The sequence below is a fragment of the Parus major genome, chromosome 4, assembly GCF_001522545.3.
Source record: "Parus major isolate Abel chromosome 4, Parus_major1.1, whole genome shotgun sequence".
NCBI classification, from domain to species: domain Eukaryota; kingdom Metazoa; phylum Chordata; class Aves; order Passeriformes; family Paridae; genus Parus; species Parus major.
In genome coordinates this window covers 3,916,145-3,930,541 of record NC_031771.1, presented here as the reverse complement: position 1 = coordinate 3,930,541, position 14,397 = coordinate 3,916,145, and the positions used below count along the sequence as shown (strand labels likewise).

The window sequence follows — 14,397 nt, the reverse complement described above, 5'->3', positions numbered from 1 at the left end:
GCAGATGGGAAACTTCCTGTGTAGGACACAGGATCGTGCATGGCTCTTTCTGCCTTCATCTTACCAAGAGGGACAAAAAGGGAAACACTGTTCCAGTGAAGGAGATGTTCAGTCAGCTTTTATCTTCTGTGTGGAAGATACAGTTTGTCTGAGGGGTAACTGGGCACCAGATGACAAAGTGAGCTAATTTATTAAAGGGGCTGAGGAATAAAATTTTAGTCTGCTGCTGTGCCTAATTCTGTTCTGTTTGCAGTAAAAGTAATAATAACTTTCCTGTGATGTGGCCATTCTAGCATCTATGTTGCAAATAACTGGCATGGCAACTTGATAGAAAAAGACATAAAGATCCTTCTTGTAGTGCAACCGTTTTGATCGGGAGATAAAAATGACCAAGTTGTGGAAGTAGTAATATCTGGGTCACTGAATCAATCTGACACCAATTTATGACTGTGCAGGGAAATGAAAATGGAAAACAAATGGTTTTAAAGTCCTGTTAACAGGAGATAACCATCACTCACTCTCAGCTTTTCATTTTTAGGGATATGAATACCATAAGCACTGAATATGACTCTCAGTTCGTAAATCAGTTTTAAAACAAAAATTTTTTGCAATCTACAGGGTATCTTTACAGAACTGCTGCATGACCCAGTAGTACAGATGTGCAAAAAGCAGATGGAGATGAAATATTGTACTTACAACCTTATACCTGGTTAAGTTATAGGAAGGATGTGATCATTCTCATGGGCTGCCAAAGACAGAAACACTGTGATCTGTCCCTTGTTTGTTCTTAAGATTTGTAAAATTAAGTGCTACTAAACTTCATCTAGGAGCTGAAGTGCCAATCTGCCAAAACAATGGAACCTGCCCCTGAGAATCAGTGATGAGTATTTTATGACTCCATATGTGTGGTGGATTGCAGTTGCAGTATCCCTCTGAGTTGCAGAGGAATTCAAGCTGAGAGGAGCTCCATAGATTGTGCTTATTGCCTCTCTGCTGGTTAAAGGAAAGCACATGTCAAATCAGGCACTGGTATGATAATGTGGTGCCACCAGCAAGATATTTTGAGTTAACATTTACTTATATACAGTACAGAAATGTCAGGCACAAAGCATGTGGCCGGTTCCTTATTAATTTGGGGTTTTATTGTTTACTGAGATGTTGCTCCACGGTCCCTGTGCGTGGCGTTCCTGCTGGAAAGGTAAAGCCAAAGCTTCGTGCTATTTCTCTGTCCTGGCTTCAGTTTGTCTGTCTGCTTTGCCTGACCAGGGTCACCCTGGAATGATCCTCCAGGATCAGTCCTGGAGTGGAAGTGCAGCTGGAGCCACTGGGGCAGTTCCAGGGAATGTTGCTGGCACTTTTAGGAGCTTTGCTCTGTGAACTGTCACTGAACCAAGTGTTGACCAGCACTCAGCAGCTCTGTGCTGCTGCAGGGTTTGTCTTCTTCAAGTGTCTTCAAAACACTCAAGCATAAAGAGTTCTGCTGAACTGGGGGCTTGATTTCTGCCTACTGATGATTTCCCAGGGAATGTGTAGCATTTTTTCCCTCATCTGTCACCTCACTTGTTGAGTTTATGCCTTTAGCTCAAGCTGCCTACATTTCTGTTTTGGCTGTGGCAGAGGCAATTGCTGATCATGAGCGGGGCAGATGTGGTGACACTCATCCATACACAGATGTTTCACTGTCTGTCTTGAGGGGGAAAAATTTACTTTCTCAGTTGTTTCTATATCAACAAATAAAACTCTCCTCCAAAACATTAGGCATGTCCAGAAGAGCAGTATCTGATGATGTTATGCAAGAGCAGCATACCAGTACATGACTTGTGGCTTCTTCTGAGCCCAGCTGGAGGGCACTGAGAGTGCAGGGAGTTGTTTTTCATCCTGTTGTCTTTCCTCAGCATAAACAGAGTCCAGCTACTGCTCCCAGTCTGTCACTGACTTGTATGTATGGGACAATAGGGAAGTGCTGCCCTGAGCACACCTTGCTGTTAGGTCAGTGGTGCTTTGCTAAGGCTCCATCTGGCACAGAGTTCATGTGTGGGGGGTGGTGGGTTCAGTGAAATCTAGCCCTGCTTCCTGTGGGATGTTCTGAAGTTTGCTGAAGATAGGTGGCTTTAATCCTTCACTGGAAAAGAGTTGGTTTTACATGTGTTGCTGACAGACATTTTTGAAGATTGGAATAGATTTAAGTAACCCAGCGGATAAAGCCCTTCCTTTCCTCTCACACAGGTCTGACTTTGTCCTGGTAGAGCATTTGAAAGGGAGCTGATGTGTGATCCAAAAGGGGAGCTGGAGGTAAGGAGCTGTGCCAGGATGATGGGGATGGAGCAGATGAGAGAGCCCTAGGAAGAGTCACCTGAGAAGGGAGAAATGCTGGCCATAGTGTGCCAGAGGCACTGAGGAAGGATTTGCTGGGGGAATTACAATGCAGTTCTGACAGCACAGTCTGTGGAGAGGCTGCAGCCCCTGCTTGCTGTTTCAAAGGCCAAAAGGACCTTTTCAGGGGGAACTGGTGAAGGAAGTGTGGGAGGCCTGTTGTGGCTGGGAGTGACATCACCTGGCTCATGCATGTGCCACACACACTGCCAAGGAAGCCACTCCTTCCTGCTGGTTTTATGTTCTTCAGGGGTCACCGAGCCTGCAGTTGTAGGGAGTTAATCATGTGTAGTACCTGTAGGGCCTCAGGCTCTGAGATGGTAATTTCATTCCTGGGACCTCCCACATAGCTGTGACTTTGGGTGCTTGCCACTCTTCTCACAGGAGCCAGGGTCCTGCACTCTGTGGGTGTTCAGGTTTCTCTTTGCTGCAAAGAGCAAGATGTTTTGTAGCATGAGGTTGGAATCTTCAGTGCTTCATTTCATCTCCTGATCTCCTGCTGCTTTGAGGTTTCCATTTATAAACTTGGAGCATTGTGCTTGGTTTGCAAAGGTGATGTCTAATCCAAATGCAGAATGGAAGTAGCTTGTAGTGTAATGCCCAGTTGTTTTGGTTTCTTGCCACATCTGATTTCTCCTAATTTTATGACTGTAACTCAGATTACCTGTAAATTACAAATGTTTGAGTAACTCCTCAACAGGGAGTCTAAATGCTACATATTTACAGTCAGAGTGAGGAAAAATGCCCTCTTTTCCCCATTTCTCCTTCAAACTCCAGTTCCCCACTTCCCAGAGTCTGCTGCCCTGTCCCTGTGTGTCTGATCCCCTTTCTGCACCTCTGCCACCACCTCTGCTTAGCTGTGGGTTACCAAGAAGTGATTCTTGACGCCCTGGTTTAGAAGAGTGGTTTAGACACTGATATTATCTGTGTGTGGAAGTGTCACCCAGCTCACAATTTGGGAGTCTGTAGCTGGTCTGTCCTAAAGCAGGTGTGTTGCTCTTTTGAAGCTGAAACAAGCAGGGGGTTATTTTACAGTCCAGATGTGGTGCTTGGAGAATGGGGCCCTCCTGGGTAACTCTCAGGTACCTCAGATCTCAATCTCTTCCAATACTCAAATCATCACTCGGCATGTCTCGAGGGCAGGCAGGTGGGGATTTTAGTGCTCTCAGAGGATTTTACCAGGAATACTCTCTTCCTGAAGCAGTAGCTCAAGGAACAATGTGAGCATGCCATGGAAATGCCTTTACTGTGATACACTGAAGAATAATGTGCTCAAGTTATGTGCATGCAAGCTATTAGTGCTTCCTCCCCTTCACACAGCAAGCTGTTTATCTTTCCAAACGCTGGAAACTCCTCATTTTGCTTTCCAGAGATTTCCTTACGGAACAAAGAGTATAAATAACACCTGCAATATGAAGCTTTGGGGATGAAAAGAGAAGCTTTAGGCCATGATGCCTGTATTTATGCATTATTATTGTGCTTGCACTCAATCCCAAGGAGCAGAGAAGGCAGGGAAAGAATGCATTAGGACCACCATGGACTGTCTATTCACAGGAGGAAGAGGCAGCTGCTGCTGAGATTTCTGAACCTTTGCTCTCTGCCTACGTGGAAGCTCAGCTAAGATTACCTGTGACTTGGTATTCTCACAAGGAATTAAATACAGGGCTTTGGAGTATTTTTCTTGCTGTTATTTATAGTGAAATTACACATACAGCCCCAGCTGAAACTGGGGACCATTTTTACTAAGCATCGTACAGATTTGTCAACGCTGTGTCTCAAAATAAAAGTGGGAAGCAGCTCTACAGGTGGTTTTTATAATTGCCCCAAAAGCCACTGCTGAAAGCCACAAATAGATCCTGCCTCATCCTTCTCAGCTGAATGCTCTCCCCACTAGAACAGGATGTATTTTGGGCATATTTTAACGTTCTAGCACAGTGATGCCAAACCCTGTGATTAGAACTCACATTTTATGTAATTTGTGATTGCTGCAGTATTTGACATTTTTCTTCAAGTGTCAGTTTCTGTACTCGAGCAGCTGAAAAAGGAGCCTCAATGTTTCTTTAAAAACAAAAGTTTTAAGCCTTTTGTGGTTTCTTGAAAATGGGACTCTTATCAGATGGTTTTGAGGAACAGAATGTTTGTATTCCTTCTTCCCATATTTAAATATTTTTAAAATCTGCAACTACTAATCACTGAAGTAATTATTGCTCAAATTTTTCAACTAATGCATGACCGTGTGGTCATTTGCCATGGCTGAACTACTGAAAAAAAGCCCCAACCCTGTAGGGAAAGCAAGCCCATATTTTTGGCAGAACTGTTGGATGAGCCTCTATTAAAAGGTAGGACTGCTGAGGCACATTTAGTTTGCATCCCCGTTGCAGTGAGACATTGCTGATGGTCCATCACAACCACCATACCATCTGCTTTTTCCAGGCTATTTATTCCATCCTTGTCTAACCTCTTCCTGCTTTAAAAGCAAGCACATTTTCTCAAACCTGTTACCACTCACTAAATTATTTTTTAAGTGTGTTCTGGAAAAATTAGTCCAGCCTCCATCTTGTCAAATATTCTGTTGCTGGACCTGCTGTGGCTTCTGAGGGAAGAAAATCTTACTGTGAATTAGGGTTACAACATGATGTGTCCACACTGGAAGAGTGTCTCTTGCACTTTCATCAGTCAGTCATCAGTTTGTACAGGCTGCTTAAGCTTCTTCCTAATTTTGAGGGTGTTGAGTTACCATCATGCTCTGCTTGGCGATACCCACAAGTGAAAATGAGGTTAATCCTTGGCTGCATTCTTAAATCACTGTTTGAAGAATGAGGTGCTTCTCCTTCATCCTATGCTGTAATATTTTATGGTTGTGTTATTAGGGAAGTTTTTAATTGTTTTCAGAAAAAAGTGTGGATTTCATAGCTGTAAAAACAGCCATCTTTTCAAACCTCATTGAGTCCTTGCCTTCGGTGATTGTGGCGATGGGTTCATTATGCAGCACTTTGTATCACTTTTACATTTCTGGCTTTCAAACATCCTCCTTCATCTTGTATTTTAAGAAGGCCTATAAAAATGCTGGTCTTATCTGCACAGTCCTTTGTAGCCTGGTATCACAGCTTCCCTAAGATGTATCCTCTTTAATCAGGGCAGCGCTGATCTCCTTGTCCTGCTTCTCATTACTGTGGTGGTTGGCAGTGCATTATAGTGAGCACTGCACAGGCAGAACACAGAGACCAGCCCCAGAACTTGTTAATCGCCCTTCATATGGAAATGTCCTCGTTGCTTTAATCATTTAAATTGATCCTTTTACAGTCTGCTGTCCCGTCCCCCCAAAAAACTTTGTGTGTGTCTGTTACCAGTGACAAGAAATGAACAAAATGTTTGGGGGAAGTGCACTGTGGATTTGCATAACAAAAGTGCAGAACTGTGTTCCTACCCCATTTCTTCACCATTCTCGGAGGGTTTGAAAGGGATTTAGAGTCCTGCAACACTGATGTGCTACTACCAACCTCACTGTGAGAAATTGCTTTTAGCAGCTCTGTGCCACAGACACAGTAGGTTTTCATGGCACTGTCCCTTAGTAGCATTATCTTCTCTTTTTTGGGTGATTAACTCATTTAAATGCACAGAAAACACAAAGTTTGAAGTTACGATTATTGGTTATATTTTATTTCCCTTTTACTCACAACTAATTCCATCTGCTGTCATGCTTCCCTTCTGCCCCAAGCTTTCTTGGGCTTCTCCGTGTCCTCCTAGACATGTTTGTTTTCTACATTTTATAATATCACCACATTTGTGTCCTGCCCGTTTCCCAGATGGCTTTTAAATGTATTAAAAGCTTTTATTCTAAGGCCAGTATAAAACCTTATGACTTTGTTTAAACATCCATGGTTTATGGCTTACTTACACTGTGTTTATTCTCTTCTGGGCTAGAGCTCTGCATCTTGTTTATGCTTCCAGGGATTTCTGAGTGCATTTTATCCTGCTGACTTTGACTTATTAATACAAGCCTGTACAGTTTGTGGCACTTCTTCTCTTTCTACTTAATATGGTGAAAGTTACTGGAAATGGTACATTTGTTACTCATATTTCAGTGAGGAAATAAGAACAATAGGCCCATGTGTGAGCACCTTCATTCCTGCAGCTGATCCATCCATTCTTGTTCCAAAGGAGCCCAGTTTCCCTTACACCTGAGGCATTTACACCATGGCACTGGTGGTGTTGCCAGCTGCTGGACTGGGGCTGTGGGGCTCTGTGTGTCAAGGCAAGACCCAGCACAGTACAGACTGTTTGCTTCAGAAGTATCCCACACAGAAAGCATAACCTTGCCTCAATATGCTTGCTCTCCCCCCTCCTCCTGCTCTCTAATAGTTTTCCCTAAGATTCCTGAACAACAGAGCAGATGGAAACCTTATTTAAATTTAGAAACCGTGAATACCACATGCTGAGCTCAATGGAGCAATTCAAGTTGTTTTCCCTTAAATGTTTTTGTTTTTTTTATTAATGCTGGATTCCATTTAGAATTTTTAAAATGGCACAAACATGTGATACAAAGCATTTGAAGGTACCTGTACTCCTTGCCACGTAATGCCTCACTTGGACACAAGTGTGAAATTGTGTCCCAAACAGACCCAACTTCACAGCTAGTCATCCTCAAAGACATTAACACTCCATTATTTACTAGAGCCATTATAAAAGAAACTCCAGCACCGTCCCCAAAGAGAGAAAATCTGTCATGGTTCCCAGGAAAGAGAAGCAAGGATTATCCTTGAAAGCAGTCAAAGGAGAGAATAGTTTTTACCAACTTGTCAGAGGAGTTGCCATGGGCACCAGCCAGGAGCCGAGGTTTAAATGTCAGATTTCCCTTCCAGTACTGTTTTTTCCTTTCTTTTGCCGTATTTTTGCATTCATTCCATTATACCCTCTCCTTTTTTCCACCTTTTATAAGAATTTCTCTAACCATGTCCCTGTTTTCCCAACACCCAGTTTTGCTTCTTTTTATGCCTGTCCTTAGACATCATGCCAATCCCAGGTATAAAAAAATCTGTTTGAGTTTTTTTTTCTTTTAGTAAGAGAATACGTTCTTGGATACTGGTTTGCAAGTCATTAGCATATCAATATTTGTCCATCAAAAATTTAAAAAGCCAATAAAATTGCATTAAGAGACCGAGGCAGTTAAGGAAGAATCAGCAGTGTAGAACTGGGAGCAGCTCATTTCAGAGTTCCCCTGCCTGCGTGTTGGGAGACATGTGGTACATGTCATTATTTGCTAAAATATTACAAAGAGAGGGATGGGGGGAAGGAAAAGAGCAGAAGGAAAAAGCTCACATCTGTGGTAATGTCTCTGCAGGGGGAAAGAAGGCAAATCCTACCATTTGTGGAAGGTATTCATGTGTTGTCGGCTGGTTAAACTGCACGTCAATTGAATTAATGTATCCGTTAAATCTAGATAAAAGCTCCGAAGCAGCAGTTTAGAAAACACTTTTTTCTTTTCTGTTCTTTTTTTTTTTTTTCCCTTCCCTTTCCTTAATTCCTCTAAGCTGCCACAGGACATCTGGGTTGGTTTTGTTTTGTATGCTGGGTTTTGTTTTGTCTTGTGTGTCTTCGCTGTCAAAATCCCCAAACAAGCGCAGCTGCCTTATAAAAACCAACTGGGTTCGTGTTTTGCTTACTGGTTAATAGGGTTAGCACATATGTAAATGAACACATCGAGGCTCCAAAGTGAGCAACTGGGCACTGGGAGGGTGGTCACACCTCCTTTGGAGCCATTGTCTCAGCCTGTCTGGCTGTGGGCTCAGGAGTGCAAGAGCTGCAAAAAGAAAAGGGAATTCATGGACTTGGGTGCCTGTAAACCTCCACTTGGTCACTAAGTTTGTTCTGGAGATAGCAAAGATGAAATGGAAGCGGTAGCAAATGTTCAGCTTTGGATCCTGTTTTTGGCCTGAGAGTTTATTTTCTCCCTGTGGCTGTGGAAAATAAGTGTTTGTGGTTTTGAAACCAATTTCTTGTCTTCCTTCTGCTGATCTCACCTTGCATCTAAGGAACTGAGCATGCTTCTGTATGAATTACTGACACCTAATTAATAGGTCAATACTGACTTGAACACTGGGTTATTAATAGAACTAAGAGGATGCAGATTTTCAGGATGCCTGTTCTCAGTGCAGACTTGAGTTTCCCCAGTGGTTTTGAATTATGTGATTTTTTTGCTCCCTCTTAGGAATCATTTCTGTGTTCCTGGTGCACATAGCCACGGTGCTGGGTGGTTGAGAGGTGCATGCTCACAGGGTTTAGATGATTGTGGTACAAAAATAAATCAGTGTTCAGAGAGGACAGCCTCAAGGTGATTCCTATGACATCCAGTCCCAAGCTCTGTTACCTCCAGACCATCCAGCCCTTGACACAAATGCTTCAGGAAACATCCTGTGCAAGAGAGGGAGGAAGGTGTGGAAGTTCAGTGCCTACAGCAAGCCATCAGGAAGATTAGGAGGTGGTATCAGTGATGTTCACTGAAGAGCATGAAAGTTTTTGTTTGCTGAAGTCTCTGAGGTGGGAGCACTGATGTAACCAGTTACTTGATTTGGAACAGGAATGTTGTGGGTGTACTTGGCTGAAGTGCTAAATACAACCTTTCTGGTGTGGAACAGTGGGAAGGACTGGGGCCCTTTAGCCTGGGTTTCCAAGAAGATTCAAAGTTTCAGAGAGCTGATGAGAAGTCTGGCTTAATGGCAGCAGTAACCTGTCTACCTTTATTTACAATCAGAAATTATTCATGACCCTGATTCATGAAACCTCCACTCTTAAGCCTAGGAGTCATGTTAAAAACAACTCAGAAACCTCAACTAATTTGTTGCAAAGACTTGGTTTTAAGATTTTCTGCATGTATCACCATAGTAATTTAAAAACTTGTATATAAAATTATAGCAACCCTTTCCTTGGCATCTCTGAAACCTCTCTCAGAGTAGATATTTTGGGTATGCTGGAGGTTTGGGGCTAGGTCTTTACCTATTTACTAATATTGTCTGTGTTAAAGAAAGAAGTTAATTCATCCAGCTTGGTAAGATAACTGAATGATTGATTCTGGTATTTTATTTGTCATCTAAGTCTAAAGTAATCATCATCCCCCAGTGCAGCACAAATAGTCTTGCCTTTTAATCCCTGTCCATTTCAAAAAAATTGTTTTTGTGCCTCCCTGAATAATATCTTAATTGCATTTTCCTTCTAGTATAATCTTACTCTGAAATAAAATACAACAAAATATAAACTCAAAGAAAATACAAATAGATTTTTATTTTTTTTTGCCCAAGCCTTCCTGTGTCTTTACACATAAATTAAAATCAAACTCTCTATGTCACTCACAGGTGCCACGCTGGTGAAATCCATGTGAAGCACATTCTGCTTGTCATGGAGACATCCCAGCCCTTCCAAGGGAGACACACCAAGTAGGAGAGTAATTGTGACCCTAACTTCCAGGATTTTGAAGTCAGAGACCTCCTTTTTCCCTGTCAGTAAATGAAAGTGTCTTAGACTCCTCATCTATGATAAATACTGACGGCCACGATACAAATTCGGGTACGCAATTCTCGTTTCCAGTACACAAGTGTTGTTTTTGTCTTCCTGCCCCACTGCTGTGATCCTGGAAGGGTTTTGCTGTGCAGCAGATGGCAATGCAGGTGTAGCCATACGTTCTTTTGGCAGCCTTGGCCTCCAGCCATGGGGGAGTGTGGAGCAGGGAGTCAGATTACCAGATGGAAACCTAAAGCTGACATGCGGACACAGATTAATATTTCCAAGATGACGCTTATTACCCTGTTGTTAGCACCACATAAAACCAGGAATTAATGTCCTCATCCAACTCTTGAACAACTTGGGTGATGAAGCAGTGTGAAAAGTAGGGACTTTTCCTGAAACCTCAGTGAAGGTGTATATCTGGAGGATGGGATTCATATTAAACTTTGAGGGTGCAATGCCACTCACATTAGAGAACTCGGGGAAAATAACTGCTAAAATTGCCGTAAAATCAAAAGCTGCACCAGCAAGTCACCTTCTCAGGAACTTCAGAAAGCCACTGGTTCCAATGACTGCCTCCCCACTGTAGTGGCCCTGGAATCCCCAGTTAATATTGAGGCTCTGCAGAATGTGATTCCCGAGCAGGCGGTAAGCACAGGGGTTAAATCATGGTGAAATTATTCTCCCCTGGGGTGCCCAGCCAGGGCAGTTCCAACTCAGCTGGGTCTTAGGACTGGTGCTTGATGTCAGGAGTGGAAACCTCCCAGTGTTCTTTTACTGTTGTGTGTTGGTCAGCACACAAGGAATTCCTTGTTCATGGCTGAGGACAAGCTTCTAGAAAGGCAGGTTCCAGGAGAAAGGGAGCAGGCTAAGTCACACCAACATGCTGATAAGAAGTAGAAATTGGCCTGCTTCAGGGCTCCATGCACCTTGGTATTATTCCCTTTGCATCACTGGACATAAAAACATGTTTGGGGAGAATAAAACCAGGAAAATTTCTTAAAATTGTTTCAGCCCTCACCTGATCCCTGCCTCTAAAATGTGCTAGAATGATATGGGTTTTTTGTGGTTAATTATATTTAAGGGACTTCTCAAATTTTCCCTAGAGTCCCATTCAAACTTTTAAGATTCACAGTGCCCTTACTGCTCATATAAAAACAACCCTTCTGTTTAGATGCAGGGCTCTTCCTGCAGAATTAGGCCATTAATTGTGAAAATATAAAGCAAAATACAGGTTTCTGTGTGAGAAAGGGAAGCCACCTGAAAATGCAGCCCCAAACTCTCAAAATAGCATGTAGGATCCCTCAGTATTTTAAATGTGCTTCCTCATATTGGATTGACAATTTGCCCATTAGAGAATGGTTCGTGATGCTGTAGTTAGAACCCCTGTGCATGCACTATAGAAATTGCCAGAAAATTTAACAGACTTCAGTTGGCAACAGCTGCCCTTTGTTATGATGCCAGTGTTAGAGATGAAAAGTACAGAAATGAGAGTGAAGGAAAAAAAATACAAACTAATGGAGGCAGGGGAGCAAGTGGAACCACTGCAGGATTTTGTCTTTCTGAAAACTGCCTGATTGCTTTTCAGATCTATCCTTTTTTCCCCCTGTTGACAAGCAAAGCTTGGGAATTATAAATGCTGCATGAATTAAATCCATCGCACTTGACTGACTGGATGCCACGTACTGGATCTTCCAGGCAATTTGGGTTCTATCAGCGTGCCACTATTGATTTTGGTGCTTTGACAGAAAATAGCAGAGAGACAAATGAAGGGGGGCAGGAAACCTCCAGAGGGTTTTTTTGGGATGCTGTAGCTGGAGGGGGTAGCTAAGGTAACACCGGATTTCCTCCATGTAAGGTAACACAGAAGGTGCGAACGCGGCTTTTTACGGCTCAGTCGATAAATGTTCAATGTGTCTGTGTTGGTGCTGCACACTGTTCTTCTGTGGCTCCTTAGCAAAGGCTTATTGACAGCAGAGTTATTCTTGTCCACCTACACTGTGTCTGTTGCAAAGCAGCAGCAGCTTTCCCTGGGCAGCACAGCTTCACAGCTCTGGCACAAGTACCAGGTATGAGAATGTCAGTCTGTCCCACTGAAATGCAGATGGACAGATGTTGCACAGGTCTGTCACCAAGTGCTGTTTGTTTCACTGTGTTCTTATTGCTCAGATAAGGACTAGCTTTGAGAAGTTCCAAAAAGTGTTTTATTTTCTTTCCCTCTTCTCTTTTTCTGGATTTCCTCTGTTCCACTTAGTTGAAGAAAGATCCTGTCCTTGGCTGGGCCTAGGGGGAGAACTGGGACCAGAACTGCCCAAGAGCTGGTTTGCACGAGGAACAGCAAGGAGTACTGGAAAAACCTGTTCTTTTTCTGCTGAAATGTATGATAGAGTAGTAAATACTGAATATTCCATGGATTATCCATGGAATTGTGCACTATGCATGCTCCTGTGGAGGGCACTATGGGTTGCTCCTGGGCGTGGAGCTGTGGTAAGGCTGCTAAGGGAATGAGAGGTTTCAGCTGAAGTTTTCCACACTCAGGTAGGACACAACATATTTCTGCCTTGTCATTGATCTCTTCATGTTGCCTGTCCTGTGGGGCAGGGCTGTTTCTCTTGTGCTTGTCTAGGACTTGGAATAAAGTTTTCATGAGGGATCTGTAGAAGCTGCTGTAATTCAAATGATCCTTGCTGAAAAGGGAGTTGTGTAGGACTGGCTGTGCCAGGCAGGTACAGTAGTGGAGTTCAGCACCTTCTGCATGCAGGCAGCAGAAAGAATAGAGTTTGCACCATGCTGCCCTCTCCTCTATGATTTCTGCTCTTCCTTTTGATTTCTTCCTTTTGATTACTTCATTTTCTTTATGATCAAGGCATAATTTAAAGGATTTCTCTGTGAGGAAGTGAAATCCAGTCATGTTCATCCCTATTAGCATCTGTAGCATATTTCACCTGAGTACAGTCATTCTGGATAAACTGTTTTTCAAGGGTAAATACATGTTGCTGAGGGGAATGGATGCAGCAGTTACTGTTCCCCAGAACAGGTGACATTTTCTACAGAGTGCTTCCTTAGGGAGGAATGTTAAACCTTAAGATTTCATCTCTCCTAAAAGAAGACTTTAGGTATCTTCTTTCTACTGTCCAAAGCACTACAAGTGTAGAAAAGAGACAGGCAAGTAATAAATGGTTTCATTTAATAATGTACTGTAATAATCACGATCACTGTACTACCCATCTGATTCCTAAACCTTCCAGTATCTGAGGCAGAAATTCTTATTACTGTAGGAGTCTGCTCCAAACCCTCTTTTGAATAGTATCAATTTACAGTAATTCCTCACAACACAATCAAGTGATGTATTTTAGGAGAAGAGCATCACCAAGCTCTCCAGCAGGTACAGCCTCATTTGGCTGTGGTGGCTGTTCACAATGCACAGTGCTAATGGGGGGAGTTGAAGTCCCTGCCTTTTCTATGATGCAGAAAATGTACCATTGCCACATAAAAGGCCATTTCAGGGCTGTTGCTGCAGCTCCTTTACGACGTGCCTGTGGCACAAGGACAGGTTTGGGCTCCTTGGAGACAGTTTCCCTCTTAATAGTTGCTGACACCACAAGGCAGAAGTGGCCCTGCCAAGTACTCTTAAGGAACAGCCTGAATTCCCAAATCCCTTCAAGGGGAGCAGCAGCATTCTTTTAGCTTCAGTACTGTGTGGTGGCTGTTGGAGGTGGTGAACTAATGAGACCTGGTCTGACAGGAATCCTTCCTCCTCCACAAGATCCATCCCATGCAGTCTGGTCCAAATCAGATTCCCAGGCTGTCTAGAAGGCTTTCAGAAAGGTGGAATCTCTTTTTCAGCCCAGTGCTATAAGGCAGCTTAGACAGCTTGTGTTTAAAAGGTTAAGATTTAAAAAAGGCAATAAAAGCTGTGGTAAAATATGGAAAAATTTTAAAATATTTTTCCGAGCAGTCTCTACTTTAAAGTTGTCTTTATTTTTACTTGTAGATTTTGAGGCGTGCCTCATTGAAAAGAACAGATTTTTAATTTTATATGTTCTCAGAATTGAATGAAGTTCATTATTTCAGCCTGTGTCAGAGTTGCCATTTTTTTTAGGAGTTATGGACCCCTGTGTCACCTTAGAAAACCTTATGCACACTAACTAGACACTTTGAATCCTCTTTAATTTTTAATATTGTCTTTAAAAAGTGGGGATTTCTTCAGCTGTCTTAGGTTGGAGGTGTTTGCCTTCAGTGAATTAAGAAAATGCTTCCACCTTCAAGAGCAAAGTGACAAAAGGAAGCTCTCAGCATCTCTGATTCCAGTAAAGAAAACATGGAAATAAAAACAAAGACATTTCCATTTACAGAGCAACTGTTCCTGAGACGTGATTAAAGCTGTTCAGATTTCCAGTAATGTATATATAATATATTCCTGTATCTGCAACATATTGGTAGGAAACCTTAAACAGCAGATGCTCCGTGGGACTCCTAAACTGAAGTCCAATCTATATAGAAGACAGAACTTATAATGAGACATAA

General features: G+C 42.6%; 1 long non-coding RNA gene across 6 annotated transcripts in view; it reads left to right on the top strand.

Annotated features, from left to right (window-relative positions):
* Positions 1–10,598, top strand: part of LOC107203569 — a 114,225-nt gene extending 103,627 nt beyond the window's left edge. For 2 of the 6 annotated variants that reach the window (XR_004497047.1, XR_004497046.1), the window contains exons 11-12: positions 2,227–2,292; positions 9,723–10,597. This is a non-coding gene — a long non-coding RNA (uncharacterized LOC107203569). Of the gene's footprint in view, positions 1–2,226; positions 2,293–9,722 lie in introns of all 6 variants that reach the window. The other 4 variants (XR_004497050.1, XR_001521241.2, XR_004497049.1 and 1 more) reach the window with 4 other exon arrangements.
* Positions 10,599–14,397: the final 3,799 nt, after the last annotated feature.